At 55.1% G+C, this 19,062-nt stretch overlaps 1 long non-coding RNA gene across 1 annotated transcript; it reads left to right on the forward strand.

Annotated features, from left to right (window-relative positions):
• Positions 1 to 11,206: 11,206 nt before the first annotated feature.
• On the forward strand, positions 11,207 to 17,245 carry LOC123382052. The gene is made up of 3 exons (XR_006589817.1): positions 11,207 to 12,311; positions 13,346 to 13,496; positions 15,599 to 17,245. It is a non-coding gene; the product is annotated as an uncharacterized LOC123382052 (long non-coding RNA).
• Positions 17,246 to 19,062: the final 1,817 nt, after the last annotated feature.

The following is a 19,062-nucleotide window of genomic DNA, read 5'->3' on the forward strand; positions in this document are numbered from 1 at the left end:
CTCGACTTGATTTTAAAACTCCGCTGGACCGGCGACATTTCCCCGTTTCGAACCAGAACATAACGTTTTTTTGCCTGTCTCGCCACGTATGTTGGGAGCGTTGGGGGCACGTAACCTAAATTCCTTAGGTTCACGGGTCCGTAGGCAGAGAGGAACGGCGCCCAGAAGCTGTCCTGAATGAGTTGTACTCGGGGAATCCATGTGTATTTCATTTCGATGATGCAAGTTTGGACTTTGGAGCCGATGATACTTACATGACATTTTGGACTTTGAACTGATGCTCCGATAGGACGAGACTCTTGGAGACCTGGAAGGGGGTGAATGTATTTTGCCTTTGGGAGAGCTGTGAATCTGCAGACCGTGGGTAGGCAGAATTCTAAAACAGCCCCCTCCCCCCGATTCTCCACCCTGATCCCTGAAACCGTTAGTATGAGGAATTTCTGCTCCCATGATCATGTTATGTTCCCTGGCACAGTTGACCCTGAGAAGACCCCAGTCCAGCCCTGTCCAGACTCCCAACCTACGGAAGCGAGTGTTGATAAATGGGTGGTGTTTTAAGCCGCTGCTTGTGGTGTCAGCAGTCGGGCACGAACTGCCTTGGCAACAACATAAGGACCAACTCTCATCTCCTGCAGCCTGAAAGGAGAAAACCTGAAGCTCAGGCCCAAGACTTAAGTATAAAAGCAGCAGAGCTCCAGGGCCACCCGGGTGGCTCAGTCGGTTAAGCGTCAGACTTTGGCTCGGGCCACGATCGCACAGTTTGTGAGTTCGAGCCCCGCGGTGGGCTCTGAGCTGACAGCTTGGGATTCTGTCTCGTTCTCTCTCTCTCTCTCTCTCTCTCTCTCTCTCTCTCTCTCTTTCTCTCTGCTCCTCCCCGCCTGTCTTAAAATAAATAATAAATAAACTTTAAGAAAAGGGCTCCAGATAAAGTTGAATTCTTATCCACTGAGACCATCCTCATCTGAGACCATCCTCATCAGGGGCCTGGTTGGGAAGGGGTGGGACCCCTGAGGTTTGTAATGGAGACATCGGGGTCCTATAAGTTCCAGATCCCCTTTAACCCTCTGGGACTGCGGAAGTGCCCCCTGCCTCCCAGTAAGAGGCCAGTGCTCCCCTCTTGCTTAAAGAAGATGCGGAGGCCTCTGCCTCACCCCTCTCTGGGTCTACCCCACCCCTTCTCCTGGCCACCAGGCCGGTCACAGCCTAGCTAGGGATGACAGCCTTGCTAACGGAAGAAAAGGACGATGCCCGTTGTCACCTTGTGACCTCTTGGCTCCAAGTCTGCAGTTCATTCCCCGCTCTGTAAAAATGGATCTGAACCCTTCACACAGCTCACCTTTGCCGGTTGGCGCAAGGTCAAGCTTTGTCACTAGAGGGCCGTGGAGAAACTTTGCAGGGGAAGAGGGGTTCTCCTTCCCAGTTCTAGGGTGGAACTTCTGGCAGGTTCCTGCAGCTTCTCCAGCTCTGGCTTCTGGGGCGTGGACAGCTGGTCCATTGTCTGGTCCTAGGACCCTGCCGTCAGCAGCCCCCGGAGGCCAGCAGCCTTCCCCAGCACTCCCCCCGAGGCACTTTTAGAGTGGACCACCTCCTGTGACATACCTCCTCGTGCACGGATTTCCCAGGCACCCGAGAGGGCAGATTTTGGCGAGTTCCACTGGACAAATTTCCAGTGAGACTCGTTGCCCAGCCCAACGACTTTCCTGACATCCGATGAGCCATGACTGCGTCCTCTTAATGAGATCTAGGTCTCCGCCGCAGAGAAGCCTCTTGAGGGCCCTGTCTCGGCATTAGGGGTAGCGGCTGGTCCTTACATCTGCTAGTCCCATACACCTCCGAGTTCTCGTTGTGTTTTACCGGCCAATCCTTTGTCACTCCAGTTCCCTGTCATACGTCCTTATTTGCGTATTAAACGTGCCCTGTTCAAATCACTGTGTGGCTTCTGTCTCCTGATTGGACCCCGCCTGGTGTGGGCTCTGTATCCTGAAGCTGCATAGACCCGGCCAACATGTACTGATAGGAGCCGGGACGGGGTGATGGGGCTTGGATCGAGGGATGTGGGGTCCCATGGGGTTGGAGGCGACTCCCGAACAGCGATGGGGATGACGGGATCCTTGCATAATAGAGGCCAGATGGTAGCAAACATCAACAGCAAGTGAGTTCAATTATCATAATGAGCGGCCGCGTCAGATTTGGGGCCGGAAGTGGGGGGTGGGGGGTGGGATGGCAGAGCTGTGGAGGTGATTGATTAGCACAACATGCCAGGAGCGGTGATCTCCATCACAGCCTCGTTAAATTCCCCAGTCTGGCCCCTGCGAAAACCAGACAGAGCCTCGGAGACCCGACTGGACCACTACAAACTCAACAAGTCATAGGTCCACTGAAAGTGCCATGCAGCTGTGGCATCCGGGCGGACACTGAATGACACGGCCACCGGTCTGGAGAATGCTTCCTTTTCCCTCCCTGCCAGGCGCATCAGGAAAAATCCACATCCGTTTAGATGGGTACAAGTATATACGTCGTGCTCTAATTCCCCCCACCCTCCTCCTGTGTCGCCTCCCCACCCCACCCTCCAAAGGGACCTTTGTGACATCCCGAAGAGTATCACCGTGCTCCACGACAATGGTGACATCCTGTTCGTCAGACGGCGTGGGTGACAAGTGGCAAGTATTTGGAGGCTTTGCTGAGACACATGTACTCAAGGGGGGGGGGGGTGGGGTGGGAAATAGCCGTTGAGAAGATTCAAGCACCTGCCATGACCCACCGTGAAACGCGTAGAGGTCCCATGATCCCGGGCAGGTAAGGGCCAGACAACGATGACATTAGCAGTTTCGATGAAGAAACCGTGTGGAGGTCATGGCAGGCCGCATCAGGAGAATGATGCAGACCGTGGCCCATGCTATCTGTGTAAGATCATCATAAATCACTTGCGAAACAGCTTCTGGAATGCTGGATCCTGGTAGGCACAGAACACCTGACCATGGCCATCAAGATTCACGCAGCCAGAACTTTCCCTCGTGAGCTTCGTGTGTCGTGTCCCGTGGGCCTAAGCAGCACTCTGAGATGCAAAGAGTACACCCAGGAGTGCACTTGAGCAAAAGCAAGGGGGCACAAGGAAGACATACGAGGAAGTTGTCCAAACTCGTGGCCCGGCCCCGTCCCCATGCGGTCCACCACTCTTACCCTGGTGCCTCTCCTCTGGCTTGCGTGTATGGTGGCCCCAAGGGAGCAGGGGTGGGGGGCGCTGGTGGAGGGTCCTTTACGATCATCTGAAGGCAGAGGGGAAAAACGCAGAGCTTGGTTCGCAGATGGATCGTCTTGCTGGATGCCAGCTGGGAACAGACTTGGGCTGCACTACAGTCCTACTCTGGGGGGGGGTCCCGAAAAAACAGCCGTGAGGGAAACCCCCGGTGGGCAGAGCTCTGGCAGTGTCCCTGGACATTCGCTACGTGTGGAAAGAAAAGTGGCCCAAGGTAAGAATATACCAGAGACATGGACAGCAGCGAATGGCTTGACTGGTTGGCCAGGGGGTTGAGAAATAAAGTTTGGAAGGTCGGGGACAAGGAGGCATGGTGAAGAGACACGGGGATGGGCCTGTGGGAATGGGCATAAGATGTGAGATGAATTACACATTAATGCCCCCCCCCGAGGGCATCCGCCATGGAAGATGCCCTTAGGCAACGATGTAGACTGAATAATGGGGCCGCTTGACATTAACCAGCCTCTGCCATTGGTCAGCCCAGTGCTCGCTCAATGGATGCACGAGTGGAGATCCATGGGAGTAACTCACGAAAGCTATTAACTGGGTCAAATAGCACGAGCATCCACTCACCAAGACTCATCTAGTGGCTACAAACCAGTCTGCCAATAAGAGACCGGTGCCATGCCCCTAATACGGCACCGCTTCAAAAAGATCAAGGTGATTAGATTGGATCCCTTCCACTCTGGACGAAGCAACAATTCATCCTGACTGGAATCAACACATATTCCGAGTTTGGGTTTGCCTTTCCTAGAGTTTCTCCTGGTGAGTTTCTCTGGTAGAGCCCTGAATGATACAGGGCCTGTGCCAACATCACTCTCTGAGGGGTTGGTTTTTTTTTTTTTAAGTCTTATTTTTACTTATTTTTTGAGACCGAGAGAGAGCAAACAGGAGAGGGACAGAGAGAGAGGGAGACAGAATCCCAAGCAGGTTCCGGGCCGTCAGCGCAGAAGCTGATGTGGGGCTCGAACTCACAAACCATGAGATCATGACCTCAGCTGAAATCGAGTCGGAGGCTTAACCAACTGAGCCACCCAGGCGCCCCACTCCCTGAAGGTTTATTTAAAAAACAAGCCAAGGGGCGCCTGGGTGGCGCAGTCGGTTAAGCGTCCGACTTCAGCCAGGTCACGATCTCGCGGTCCGGGAGTTCGAGCCCCGCGTCAGGCTCTGGGCTGATGGCTCAGAGCCTGGAGCCTGTTTCCGATTCTGTGTCTCCCTCTCTCTCTCTGCCCCTCCCCCGTTCATGCTCTGTCTCTCTCTGTCCCAAAAATAAATAAACGTTGAAAAAATAAGAAATAAAAAAAAATTAAAAAAATTAAAAAAAAAAAAAAGAACAGGCATGTAGGCCAGCTGGGGTGAATGATGGTGGCTTGGGTTAGCAAATAATATCCCAGACAATCTGAGACCACAAAATAATGCTCAGCCTGGAAAACTACAAAATTAGAACGTCAAACATTAGCTAGTTACAAATTAAGACTCCTTTATATACCTCCCTCGCCGTGGGGAGCCCCATCTTGCGGCCCAGATCCCTACCACAAGGAGAATGAACGCCATTATGTATTTGGGGATGATGTGACATGTTTGGGTTGGCTCTGTCGGGACTCACACCCACTGTCTTGAATGAAAGAACAGGACCCTTTTCAAAGGATTTGGGTTTTTCCACTTCTTTCTGATCCAGGATTTTAGACCCTAGGGACAGGTCAGGGAGGGAGCTGGGGACTGGGGCTCAGGAGACCGTGGATGGAGAATCTGAAACCCCCACGGACCTGGGGGAACCCACTCTGGCGAATCCCAAGATCACGGCCTCGCTGCAGCTCCTTCCCTCAGGAAGTCAGTCCCAGGACTTCCGTCTGGCACCCCTTTCTCGTCCCTTTGCTTGCATAGTAGTATTTCTCTTATTCCAGTCTTTAAAAATAATACAAAAATCCGAATTTCTGCATATTTTAAAGGAAGGGAAGCAATATACAGACGGACCCCAAAAAAGCAATAAATGCCAACCTCATTTTTGTCGGATAGTTATTCCTCAGTTGCATGTTTAACACAGCAAGTTGCCTTGTATTAAGGCATTTGCCTCCTCTGAGCACCCCATGCCGGATGGCAGGGACTGGGGAGTCTGGGCACCAATTTCTCCACCAGTGGAGAAGCCACACACAGATAATCAAGACCCCAATGCTCAGGTTCTCCAGGCTATACTTCCGGTGCCTACGAGGGGAGAAAGAAATGGAAACTGCCTTTCCTAACTCAGCCTCTATCCCAACCCGCCTGCCTGGGCCAACCATTCATCCTTCAAAACCCAGCTCAAGGGGCACCTGGGTGGCGCAGTCGGTTAAGCGTCCGACTTCGGCCAGGTCACGATCTCGCGGTCCGTGAGTTCGAGCCCCGCGTCGGGCTCTGGGCTGACGGCTCGGAGCCTGGAGCCTGTTTCCGATTCTGTGTCTCCTTCTCTCTCTGCCCCTCCTCCGTTCATGCTCTATCTCTCTCTGTCCCAAAAATAAAAAACGTTGAAAAAAAAATTAAAAAAAAAAACCCAGCTCAAGTATCACCCCCTCTGCGTATGGGGGTCTTCCCCAAGCTTGTCCCTCCTACGCTCTGCCCACGACTGTCACACTTCTCACATTATTTATAATTAGCATCTGACCTGTTTGTCTCCTAGTCCGACTGCAAGGCTGAGTGAAAAGAACACTCTCTAGCTGTAACCCATGGCAGGTATTCGATATGCAAAGTAATTATGACGAAACTGCTTCAGGATGAGAAGGATGGGATCCTGAAGGTGGCTTCCCCATTTAAGAGTCTGCGACGACCACAGTCTTACTCCCAAGACTGGGCCCTAGTGGCTGAGAGGCATTAGGTGAGAGACCCAGGATCCGTAAACCCTCAAGCCGGTCTCTGGGACGCAGAACTAGATTTATACATTATACACACAGGTATGACAAGGATTTGGGGGTTCAGACGTGCCTCTCTTCCTGCCGCGAGTATAGATGGGTCATCTGAAAGCATTTTTGAGGTCAGTCATCACACTGTGAGACGAGATGGCGTTTCTCTAACAGGTGAGAAGACGGAGTGGTTCTCCAAGACCGTGGGGATGAAGGCAAAGAATGTCTTAGAAGGGTCGAGTGATTTCCTCAACCACATGCACGTTGAGGGTGATCTAGCTTTTTTTTTTTTAATGTTTATTTTTTTTTTAATTTTTTTTCAACGTTTTTATTTATTTTTGGGACAGAGAGAGACAGAGCATGAACGGGGGAGGGGCAGAGAGAGAGGGAGACACAGAATCGGAAACAGGCTCCAGGCTCCAAGCTGTCAGCCCAGAGCCCGACGCGGGGCTCGAACTCACCAACCGCAAGATCATGACCTGAGCCGAAGTCGGACGCTTAACCAAATGAGCTACTCAGGCGCCCCGAGGGTGATCTAGATTTTGAGCATTCGCAGTTCCCCCTGTGGGGTTGACCCTTGATCGGCGTTGACCAAGGAAGTCTTGACAAGCTAAGGCTTGCAACTTACGCCACGGGCAGCTGTCCATTTCCTCACTGCACTGCCAGGGGGCAGGGCGGGGATCTGGGAGGCGCTAGTTTTGATGTGGGCCTTTTAAGTAGAGGGTCATCCTTGGTGTGGTTTGAAACTGCGCCTTCTGGCTGTGCTTGGACAATAGCTAAATTAGCCCTCTATGAAGACGGGGGAAAGAAGGGAGGTCTAAATATAATCATGGGACACGTTTGAGACTCGCCGTGGGTAGAATGCAAGAGCCCTAAGCTGAGGTATAAGATAGTAGGAGATTCGAATCCATTTCCTATCCCCATTTTCCCAGCCCTGGCCAGTTTTTAAAGGTAGAGAAAAAAAACACGGGCAACACCGGGCAAACCAGGTCACTGCCCATTTCTGACCCTTCCAGGTACCAGAGAAGAAAATGCCATTGTGTGTGTGTGGCGGGGGCGGGAGGGGGGGGGGTGCCGCAAGAAAGGAGGGGGTGCGGTGTGCCTGTCGCTGCCAGGCTGCAAATGTCAAACAAGGTTGTGCAGGTGATTTGTGGAACCAGAGGGTGAGCCCTTATAATACTCCTGCCCGGCCGGTGGAGACAGATTTTATTAGAAACCTTTCATTCTGTTTTCCTGGCATTTGACTAATTTAGCCAAACCACACTTTGGCAAAAAGTCTGGCTGTCCTTAGCCCAAGGGTGGATTTGATTTCATTTGAAGTAGGGTACGGGGTGTTGGAGAAAGGGCCCTGGGCTGGGCAACAAAAACGTGGGCTAGGCGCTGACTTACAGTGGGGGGCCTTGAACACGTCGCGGGGTGGCGGGGGGCCACTCTGGGCCTGGGTTTTCGCATCCGTCAAACCACAGGGTTGACCCGTACGTAGGCTCTGTCCCCACCTTCCTCTGCCATAGGATGTCATCCTATAGCTCTAGGGCTGGCTCTGGTCCTAGATCAGGGGCAGGGGCAGCGGAACCGAGTGCAGGAGCGGAGGAGGGGACCCAGCTCAGGCGGTTGGCGCCCCCTTCTTCCCCGTTGGCTTTGCTTTCGGGCGCCCGAGTTGCCAGCTCTCCGTTGACCAAGCGGCGGGGGCTGTAAAGGAAGCTCCGGGAGGCGCCCCCTCTCGCGGGGCGGGGCCGCTGCGGGCGCTGGGCTCCTCTCCCCCCACCCCTGCTCCCCGTCAGCCCTGGGACCACACCCGCTCCGGGGACGTGGCGCCCGCAGAGGCGTGCCCGGGGCTGGGCGGGGGCCGCTGCCCGCCTGACGCCGGGTCCCCGCCGCGGCCCGGCTCGTCCTTCCTGGACGTGACACGCTCCGCGCTCCCGGCCACAAATAGGAAGCGGGGGGACGCCCGGCGGGCGCCCGGGCCGACGCGGCGGCGGGTCGCGTGCATACGGAGCCCCGGGAAGGAGGGGCGTCGTCCGCGGGTGTAGACCGCGGGGAGGAGGCGCGGTGACGCGCGGCCGTCTCCACTTCGCGCGGCTGGGCCGGGTCACCGCCCCCCGCCGCCGTCTCAGTTGCTGTTCTGTGGCGGCGGCGGCGGCGTCGGGGCTGCTGATTGTCTCGCGCCCAGACTGGCTGGCTCTGTGCAACTTCCAGACGCCTCTTTGGGGCAGGTCCGGGGGGAGCGGGGAGGAATCTGATTGCCAGCAGCCAGGCACACAACCTTGCCTCCGTGCTCCCCTCTTTTGATCCCCTTAGGGCATCCTGGCCCCACAGGCTGCGGGGCAGGGACGGTGACCCCATTTTACGGATGGCAAAACTGAGGGGAGAAGCGACTCGGCCAAAGGCACATCTCGAGATACAAGTAACAGAAACAAGAGAACTCCCATCCCTCACTGCCGTTTCCCCCCTCCCCCCGGGGTGATGCCCTGGGCTCAGAAATCTCCCTCTTTCTCTGCGACCTCTGGTAAGGAACTGGCCATCAGCAAGGATTTCCAAGCCCCGAGGGAGGGAAGACTGAGGGCTCCCATCCTGTGTGGGGCTCCCCGCCTTCCTTTTGTCGATGACACCACCCTCCCCCTCCTATCTGTCTTCCAGGCTCCACCTCTTACCAGCTTCAGTCCATCAGGAGTGGAGGCTGAGAACCAACTCTCCTACTTTCTCATTCATAAATCCGATTAAAGACTGCTCGAGTGTTCTAACCTGTGGAACTTGGGCAAGCCCCTACCCCATTTTGGGCCTCAGTTTTCCCATCTGTATAAGAGAGGCTATGTTACCCCCTAAGAAGCCTTCCAGCCCTCATATTCCAGGATACTTGGATACTTTCGCTGCAGGCACCAGCCCGCCGTGAGGAATGAACCTTCCTTCCTTTTCTCTGTATCTTAATTACAGTTGCCTTCCCAGTGCCTGTGCAAGTGAGGGTGTTCCGCAAAGGCGATTGAGTAAGTATAAAGGTCTGCCTTTGCCTGTCCCTGTCTCCTAACAAATGCCTGACGATGACCAAAGCAACGAGAGAAAATAGCTGTGCTTAACTGTCCTTCCGAGGAATCTCCGCATCACCTCGTGGGACAAGGAGCAGACGCGGCCACCTCCCGAGGCTGATGGGGCGGAAGCCGGTGTGAATTCGATCTTTTCCCCTCGCTTCCTGCTTTGGGCCACATCGCCTCTTGGAGCCCCTGCATCCTGAGGTGTTCCCGGGCCCGCGGATAAGTCAGAAACCGTGGCTCCCGTTTTTACAGATCACCAAACCAAAGGAGTGAAGGGACTCAGCCCAGAACGCACCGCAAAACACGAGAGGGTGGGCACGAGACCGTTTCCTCTTTTTTTTTGGATGGAGATAATAGTAACGCCTGCCCTACAGGATTCTGGGAAACCCAGCTGGAACAGAAGAGGCTGTTAAGCTGTCAGCTGCCGGGTGGCAGGTCCTGTGGCAGCAACGGTGCCCCTGATTTCCCGGTGTGGGGCGACGGGGAGCTTTCTCAGCCACGTGCATCCGGGCGCGGGCCCAGGACGCACAGGATGAACGAGACGCGGTCTTTGCCTTGGAGGAACTGAGACTGGAGCTAGAGAACCGCCCAGGCCACCGATTCGCACGACACCTCAAGGCAGTTTTTATAAAGCAGACAGCCGTGCGGCACGAGCACCGCCTCCCCGCCGGGTGTACTGGGTTTATTTTGGGGTGTGTGTGTGTGTGTGTGTGTGTTTCAAGTGCATTTATTTTGAGAGAGAGAGAGAGGGAGAGAGTCCCAAGCAGGCTCTAGGCCCAGCACTGAGCCCCACGCGGGGCTCGATCTCACAACCGTGAGATCGTGACCTGAGCCGAAATCAAGAGGCAGTCACGTCGGCTGGCTGAGCCACCCAAGCGCCCCTGTTCTGTTGTTTCAACACCCCTGCCATCATTAGCAGCTCCCTCAAGGGAAACACGCACAGCTCACGGCTTGCCACGCCTCGCTCACTTCGGGCGCCACACCCGAGGGAGAGTTTGGCTGGGTGACTCCCCCGTCCCCCTTCTCTCAAGGTCTCTGGGTCGCTCTGTCACCCCAAAGGCCTCGGGAACAAGTCTGCTGGCTTTCCCTGCGGTTCAGCTTCAGTCCGCGGCGGGAACAAGGCAAGGGTTATATTTGGCGTGTTGCTTTTTTTTTTTACCTCGTGCTTGAGCGGTGCTTTAAACGTTTACAAGGTCTTTTTCAAATAAACCGACGTTTATTTATGCGGGTATGCGGTTCGGCTACCTGCGCGTGCGCTACGAAATTCACAAGGTACAACCGAGAATACAGTGGTGGGTAAGTCTCCGTGCCTCCCCTGCCTTCAGGCCTCCCAGCTCTCCTCCCAGGAGGTAACCGCCCTTACTAGCTTCTTACATGTCCTTCCAGAAGTCATCCTCTCTTAGGAATTTTTCAGTAAGTAGTGTCTGTCAAGCCGTGGTGGACGGACGACCTGCCTCACAATCGCCAGAGGGTCTGCTCCCCAGGTCCAAACATTAAAGTCAGAAAATAACTGCTCTGAGGACTGTGACGGCTACTGTCCTGTGGTTGGAGAGATCGTTCCATATGTTCCTCCTGTTTCTAGACGGAGGAGGCTGAGGCCAGACCCGCTCCAATAACGCCGGATCTAGACCCAGGGTTTCTATCACTTTCCGCTCCATTGATGTTCTCAAGACGGCGTGTCTGTATGTGTGTCCTTAGAAGGAAATCCCCCTTTGAAACGAAACCATCCCTGGAAACATACGTGTAAAATAAATAAAAGCAAAGCCCCTCCCCCCCCTGCAGCATGGGAGGGGGGGCAGAGGGAATTTACTGAACCCCCCCCCCCCGCCGCCTTTTGGCAGCCCCAGTGGCTGCCTCCTTGGAACCCAGGGGTTGAAAGACCACACAGTCTCAACTCATCTTCGGGGGGCGGGGGGGGGACATCCTAGTGGCAACAGGAATTTAGCATCCCGATGGTCAAGTTCAAGGTAGGAGAAGGCGTTCCAGCTCAACTCTCCCAATGGGGGCCCCGGATACCCCCAGTGCTTGGTTAACTCCAGCCGCGCCCCCCCACCATCCTTCAAGTCCATAGGAAGCCTGCTGTGCACAGAAGTCTGCTTGGAGCCCTTGTGTCCCCTTTGAACATCTGCGTCCTGATCAGTTCGAGCGTATTTATGGAGACCTCTGAGGTGCCCGGCACAAGAAGCTCCAAGCAGTTTAACACTAGTCCCGCCCACCCGTGGGCGGGAGAGAAGAGACACAAAAGAAGCGGTAAGGACATAAGGCAGGCGTGTGCTGGGTGAGGGGTCAAGGCAGGTGGGCAGGCAGGTAGGTCATCCTCGGATGCCAGGGAGCGGGACAGGGCGGGGATGGAGAGACAGAAGGAAGAGCAGATCAGGGAAGGAATTCAGGAGGCACTGCCTTCCAAGGAGGCGCGGCCACGCTCCCTGGAGATTCGACATGAGGTCAGAGTCTTAGGAGCAGCAAATCAGGCCCTGAATGCCTAACCCAGCTTCATTAAACCCACTGGCTTGAGGGGCTTGAGTTAGAGTTTAGGAAAATCTTTACAGCACTAAACGTCCCTCCTTCAAACCTAGAGACCCCCCCCCTCCCTCCCCAGAGGGAGAATACCTTCTTCCTAGGGAATACCTCCCTCCACCTGCCTCACTCACCTCCAAGCCCACACTGGTTTCCCGCTACTGGAAGGCTCTTCTCCAGATATCCGCACAGCTGAATCCCTCACTGGGCCCCACACCTCATCAGTAAGGCTTCCAACTGCCCTTGATTAAGTATCAGCCCTCCCTCCCGCTCAGTACCCTTTCCTGCGCTACGTTGCCCATTACACCTACCATCATCTGGCACTCAATATGTTTACTTGTTGGCTGCCTCTCCCATCAGATGTGAGCTACAACAGTCCCAGATACGCAGTAGGTAAGCAGCAAGCAAACGTTGAATGAATGAGCGCATGAACGGTCTGTCTTAGTGAATCTCCAGAGAATCCTCCCTAGGATAGAGCGGGTGCTCCTGTTGGCCAAGAGCTTGGGTTTCGCGGACGGCGGCGGGAGGCAGCTACATCCCGGTGGGATTTCACCGTGTCGTGAGCAGTGGTAACCAGCCCGATCACGCATCCCCCCAGGAGGTACAGGTGCCACGTTGAACCAGCTCCTCACATGGACGGTGAGGCTCCCTGGGGGGGAGGGGAAGACCGGCCCTGGAAAGGCTGGGGATGAGCGAGTGCAAGGCGTGGTTCCCTGCTCCCTGCACGCTGCCTGGTCACCCCAGACACACACAGAGAGAGAGAGAGAGAGAGAGAGAGAGAGAGAGAGAGAGAGGAGGCAGTCAGGCAGGAGGGGAGTGATGGTGAGGCTGCCTGACGGGTGTCGCCTCCTTTCCTGGGACTCAATGCCCTTAACCTGCCCTTGGCTCCCCTGATGAGTCAGCAAGTTCCGGTCTCTGAGGTTCATTGCAGCACTTCCCCCCCCCCCCCCTGCCCCGGGGCGGGCCAGAGGATCTTGAACAACATTAAGTAACACACCTAGGAAGGCAGGAGGCTCAGAGAGCCAGCGGCACAAGAGTCATCCTGTCCAAACCTATGTCTCTGTACCAAGACCCACCCCCCACCCCAGCCCAGGAAACAGCTGGTGTGGGGGACTTGGGGATGGGGCAGGGGGTGGTCCTCAGTTTCAGCTGAAAATCAGCACCTTAGGTACAGCAGTTGAAGAAATACAGTTTCAAGGCAGCAAATCCTCACAAAAAAAAAAAAAAAAAAGAACGTAGATGTGTTTTGCTTTAACCCACAGGAAAACTGAATATCTACCAAGTATGATCAAAGGGATGCTTCCTCATTTTATTTTATTTTTTTAATTAAAAAAAATTTTTTTTAACATTTATTTATTTTTGGAGAGACTGAGAGAGACAGAGCATGAGCAGGGGAGGGGCAGAGAAAGAGGGAGAGACAGAATCCAAAGCAGGCTCCAGGCTCCGAGCTGTCAGCACAGAGCCCGACGCGGGGCTCGAACCCACGGACCGCGAGATCATGACCTGAGCCGAAGTCGGACGCTCAACCGACCGAGCCACCCAGGCGCCCCTGAAATGTGGCACTTTCTAATTTACAATCTGCCTTCAAAGATATGAGTACTTTCATATATATATATTCCCATTAGAGTCTCAGAAGACCCTGTGGGTTACCTATGATGATCTCCATTTTACAGAGGAGGAAACAGAGGCCTACAGTGGGCACGGCACAGAGTCTGGCCAAGCCTCCCGCCTTGAAGCTCTTCCCAGCGCACCACACTGTCCCCATGTGATCCCTACAGCTCTGGGAGGCCGATCCAGAGCAAGAGGCCGTGACGCACGTCATAGGTGAGAAAACCGACTCCGGGAGGCGAAGGTTTCGAACAGATCCCTGGCTCAGAAGCCTGGTCTTTGAAGTCAGACAAACCTGGGCTCACACACCTTAGTTTTTCACTCCCTAGCTCCACTTGGCACATACTGGGCCTCAGTGGGCCTCAGTGTCCTCATCTATAAAATGGGGCCAATGATACCTACGTCACAGGGAGCCGGGAGGGGGAACGGACGCACATTATTGCTTAGAGCGGTTCCTGGCCCATAGCGGCTATGAGGATGCCCGCCGTTCTCGTTAATTTCGCCGTATCTCACACTTGGGTGAAATATCCACGGAGGGATGTGACGGTGAGTCTCTTCCAGGGGCAGGCAAGCGGGCGCCTCCCCGCCTCCCCCCTTCCCTCACCACCCTCACTATTCCAGAAGGTCACCCCAGGCTGGTTCTCTCCCAACCCCCAGGAGCCTCCGCGCCTCCGCCTGGCTCCACCTCGCGGCCACCGGGCCCGTGGCCACCCCACCTCTGCCTGCGGCAGGGCCCGGAGGCTGGACATGGCTGGCAGGACGCCAGCTCCCTTGGTAGGATGCCCCACCACTCCCTCTGGGCCCCTCTATTCTGGGAGCTGTAATTTAGACGGCCTTCCCCGCCCCAATTGCTATATCTATGGCAGCAGTCACTGTGCCCGCGGGCCCTGCCCACCCCCTACGACGCTGCCTTTTCATAAACAGCTCCCAGGCTGCCCTGTTATCTTGGGTTCCTTGCCTCTGGGGAGGAGGCCCTGCCACCCTGAAGATACAAATAACCCCTCAATCCTGGGGGAAGCTGGCCTGATGTGGCCAGAGGCGGGATGGAAGCCTCACCCACGGGAGCCCAATATAGCAGATCTCAGAACCTGACCCTGAAGTCGGCCGTGGCGGGGTAGGGGGGACAGGAAAGAGAAGAGCCTGCCATCATCTTCCCGACACTCTGAGAACTGGGCTGGCCTGGGCTGTGGTCTCCCCAGAGGCCGCCCTGCTCAGCCACAGGGCCATGAAAAGAAGGAGGGGCAGCCAGTAACAGCAACACAAGTGATCTTTCTAAAACACAGATGTGATTGTGTCACCCCCTCGCTCCAAACCTGCAGCGGTTCCCCATGGCCCTTAGGGAGGAAGCTCACAAGACCCTCCGTCTTCTGCCCTTTCTACCACCTCTCGGACCTCAGGACCTTTGCACGAGCTCTCCCTCTTTAAAGTTTTCCTCTTTATCCAACTCCTATGCATCCTGCAGGTCTTGGCTTAGAAAGCACTTCTCATGGAATCTTCCCCTGACATCACCACACATATACACGCCTCTGGTCCTCCCCCTTGAACTGGGTTGGATGTCCCTCCCATGTTCACCAGAATCACTAGGCCCCTGCTGATGCGCCTTGTCTGTCTCCCTAGCAGACTGTAAGCACTCCCAGGGCAGGAACTCTGTCTTGCTTATATTGTTCCTCCAGAACCAAGGCCAGTCCTGGTTCATGAAAAATTTGTTGAAAGAATACATGAGTACGTAAATAAACAATTCCTCTGTCCCCTGGGATGAGTGGGTCTCTTGGAGAAAGACTTGCTACTTTGTGCCCTTGATTGTCCCAGGAAACCCCGTCTTCAGGCTCTGTCCCTTCGCCCTCTGTGTGTAACTTCAGGCTTCCTGCACTGATCTGTCCGTCCTGATCTGGAAAATACGGTGGCTATGGCCATGGGCCTGCTTGTGGGGAGCCCTGAGGGATTCTGAGGATGCAGAAAGGACATGGCAGGCATCCCTGGGTTGAGGAGGAGGAGGGCACAGAAAGAGGGAGTCCTCAGGCCATGGGTCGCTTACAAGCAACATCTGTCACTGAGAAGGAGGGCGAGTGTGCATATCAAATGGGCGGTTTGGGGCACTTTCTGCTATGACACGGAGACGCTTTGTATTTTGCTTGCTTCAAAAAAGGAAAATGGCAAAGAATAACCTACAACTATGGCAGTAGGATTGGAGTTAGATTTTTCTACCAGTCAGCCCCATAAATTAGTGGAGGGCCCCTGAAATTTGAGTATCTGTGTGTCCAAATCGCATTTCCTCCGTCATTTCTCTTGTCCTGCGGTCTCGCTTGGATTTGCCCCAGGTCACCCGCCCTGCCTGGAGGCCGGGAAGATCTGCCTGTGCGGCCACTTCCACGTCCTGAGAACCTGAGACCCACTCCCAGGACCACAGCCATGGAGCCAAGGTCAAGGGAGAGAAGAAGAGAGCAGTGGGGGCTCAGCAGGCCACCTCCCCACTCCTGGAGGCCGCAGGATGAGATGGCCCAAGACAGGCCTGGTGAGGACAATCAATCCAGTGGCAAAATATACGAAGTTTGTGCCCTGGGCGGGTCACGTGATCTAGACATGCTCCCACCCCAGGGCCTTTGCACGTGCTGTTCGTGCTGCCTGATTCTCTTTTCCCCTCAGATTTCTATAGCACTCACTCTCTCGGGTCTTTGCTTAACTGACCCCTTCTCCGTCAGACTTTCCTTAGGCACCCTATTTAAATCGAAGCTCCCCCCCACCCCCGCCACCATTTCCCTGCTTTATTTTTTTCCATAGCACTTCCTGCTATCTGACATACTGGGTTCTTTCCCTCTCTCCCCCCCGCCCTTCCTTCCTTCCTTCCACGGTCTGCCTCCTTTAATAGAACGTGAGAACCATAGCAATTGTGTTTACAGGTGTATTTCTGGTTCTCTATTGCTGAGTCACGGATCACCCCAAAAAGTCCAGCAGCTGAAAACCAGCGCTTAGCTCTCCAAGTGCCCGCGAGCCAAGAGCCCCGACGAGATGGCAGAGTCACCTCGAAGCCTGACTGGGGCTGGAAGGGCTGCGCCCAAACTCACTCATGTGGTTGTCGCCGGGTCTGCCCTGGCTGCTGGCCCGAGGCTGAATTCAGTTCCTCGCCTTGGGAGCGTCCCCCGTGGGGAAGCCTGGCAGCCGAGCGAGCGATCCAGAAAGAGGGCAGAGCAAGAGAGTGAGAGAGAGCGCCTAAGATGAAGCGTCGTCTGTCCTGACCCCGCACCGGCTGAGCCGGGCCTCGGCTTCTGCCCAGCGCCACTGGTCACTCAGACCGACTCTGGTACAGCATGGGAGGCGCGGGCATGACGGTGTGGACACCAGGGTGTGGGCTCAGCCCCGAAGGATCATAAACACCTGCCGCTCTCCTCGGCGCCCGCACCCCCACCCCCACCTCTCCCCTGACGTGTGACCTTGGGCAAGTTCCTAGACGCGGAGGCCTGCCGTGGGGATGTAAAAAGATGAGGCGCTAGGCATCACAGTGTCTGACACACACACGCCCTCAGTATATGTCACCATCGTGGGCAGCTGTTGCTAATACAGGAGGGAAAAACCAAAGTATCTTCCTGGAGGCAGGAGCCGTTTTAGAGCTGGGGGTGGCGCGCGCGCGCACGTGTGTGTGTGTGTGTGTGTGTGTGTTTCTATATGGTTCTCTTCCCAGAGCACTGGCTGAGAGCAGCTGTCCCAGGTCGGAAGCGCCTTGGGTGAGTCATGCGGGCCAGACAGCGGGTTTATCACTTGGACCAGACGTGGTCATGTGTTGGGGCCTTCGTCACCCAAACAGGCGGGACGGGCTGACGAGCACAGGGGCTGCTGTCCTTTAATACCGAGTTAGCCGGTGATTCTTAAACGTTTTGCAGAGCGGGGAGGGAAGGACGGCTGGAGTCGTGGAAGCTTTTTGAAAGTTTACGTGAGGGGCGCCTGGGTGGCGCAGTCGGTTAAGCGTCCGACTTCAGCCAGGTCACGATCTCGCGGTCCGTGAGTTCGAGCCCCGCGTTGGGCTCTGGGCTGATGGCTCAGAGCCTGGAGCCTGCTTCTGATTCTGTGTCTCCCTCTCTCTCTGCCCCTCCCCCGTTCATGCTCTGTCTCTCTCTGTCTCAAAAATAAATAAACGTTAAAAAAAAATTAAAAACAACAAAAAAAGAAGTGACAGATGAGCTGAGCCCTGAACTCAGTGGGAGGTCATCGATGGGCTAGAAAGTCCTCTGGAAAGAGGCTACAGCAAGTGCAAAGGGCCTGCGGTAGCACATTTGTAAGTCCAAAAGAAGGTTATTACACAGAGGGAGGGGGACAAGGATGCAAGAAGTAACCAAGGACGCGAAGCAGGCAGAGGCGAAATCACCTTGTTCACTTTAATGTGACATTTGCAAAAATGAAGGAATTGGAGTGGCGCATTTCAAGTCTCCGATAGCCGTTACCCCGAGGGAAGGTGTCTTAGAGGCCAAATGAGAGGCAGTGCCCTAGCAGGTGGGATTTGAGTCAGACTGCAAGGACTTCCTGGCCCAGAGGGGACCCTGGGGGGTTACTCTCTCACTCCACCTGCTGTGTGTGTGTCCCAGGTAGCTAGGGGTGAGTCTGTTGTGGGAGAGGGACTGCCTGGCGTGGGGAGAAGGTTGCTCTGGAGTGTCTCCAGGCTGCTTGGGGAGGGGGACGTGGGGAAAGACAGGAGGGGAAGCCAGCAGCCACAGCAAGGGCAGGAGTTGGGGTGGGACAGGGAAGGAGAGTGGTCAGAAGGGGGCACCCCTGGGGGAACTGAGCCCTGGATTATGAGTCTCCTCCTTCTCCCGGAGGCACCTCAGGTCACAGCTGCTTCACCTGCTGAAGTCCGCGACAGAATCGCCCTGGTGGTCACAGGTAGAACAGATCTGTTCTCCGCCACTCTTTCGGGAAGGCCTGTTGGCTGGTCTCCGTCTCCTCTCTCGACTGTAAGCTCCTTGAGGGCAGGGTCCATGTCTCCTCAGTGTCTGATCTCCCAGTGCCTGGTACAGTTAATACTCGTGGAATGAATGCAAACACACACGGGGAGCGCCTGGGTGGCTCAGTCGGTTGAGCATTGGACTCGATTTCAGTTTAGGTCGTGATCTCACTGTTCATGAGACGGAGCCCCGTTCTCACTCTCTCTCTCTCTCTCTGCCCTGCCCTCCGCTCTCTAAACAAACAAACAAACAAATTAATTAACTAACTTAAAAAAAAAAAAAGGAACCCTGCAGCTGACTGCCTGAGCTCAAATCCTGCTTTCGCCACTGCCTAGCTCTGTGACCTTCGACAAATTACATACCACTCTGTGCCTCATTTGTCTCCGTCTGTAAAATGGCCGGGCTAACAAGTCCTAGGTTGATGCGAGCAGGAAGAGAGCTGAGGCTTCTAGAACACCGCTTGGCGCACAGCGAGCGCTCCATCAATGCTAGTGATTGCTGGCTAGGAAGAAGACAAGAGACCTGAAAGAGGATGTATTCGGCTCTGGTCCCTAAGCCCCCCAAGCACAACGCCTTAGACCCAAGGGACCCACAACAGAACTCGCAGAACTGCCTGAAGGGGGCGCTCCCGGGGGCCTCTTGCGCTAAGCCCACCTGCGTCCGGCGCCAGGTCACTGAAGGCCCTCCGCCTTCTACGGAGAAGTGCAGACCTGAACATCTGGGCTGACCGCCACTTGCCACACAGCGTCCTTGGGCAAGGCGCTTTCTTAATGTCCCCAAGCTTCTGCTTTTTCACTTGTATTACGGAGAATATTAAAAACCCATCTTGCCAGGGTTGTTGTGGGGATTGA

Source organism: Felis catus, chromosome E1 (assembly GCF_018350175.1).
Source record: "Felis catus isolate Fca126 chromosome E1, F.catus_Fca126_mat1.0, whole genome shotgun sequence".
NCBI lineage: Eukaryota > Metazoa > Chordata > Mammalia > Carnivora > Felidae > Felis > Felis catus.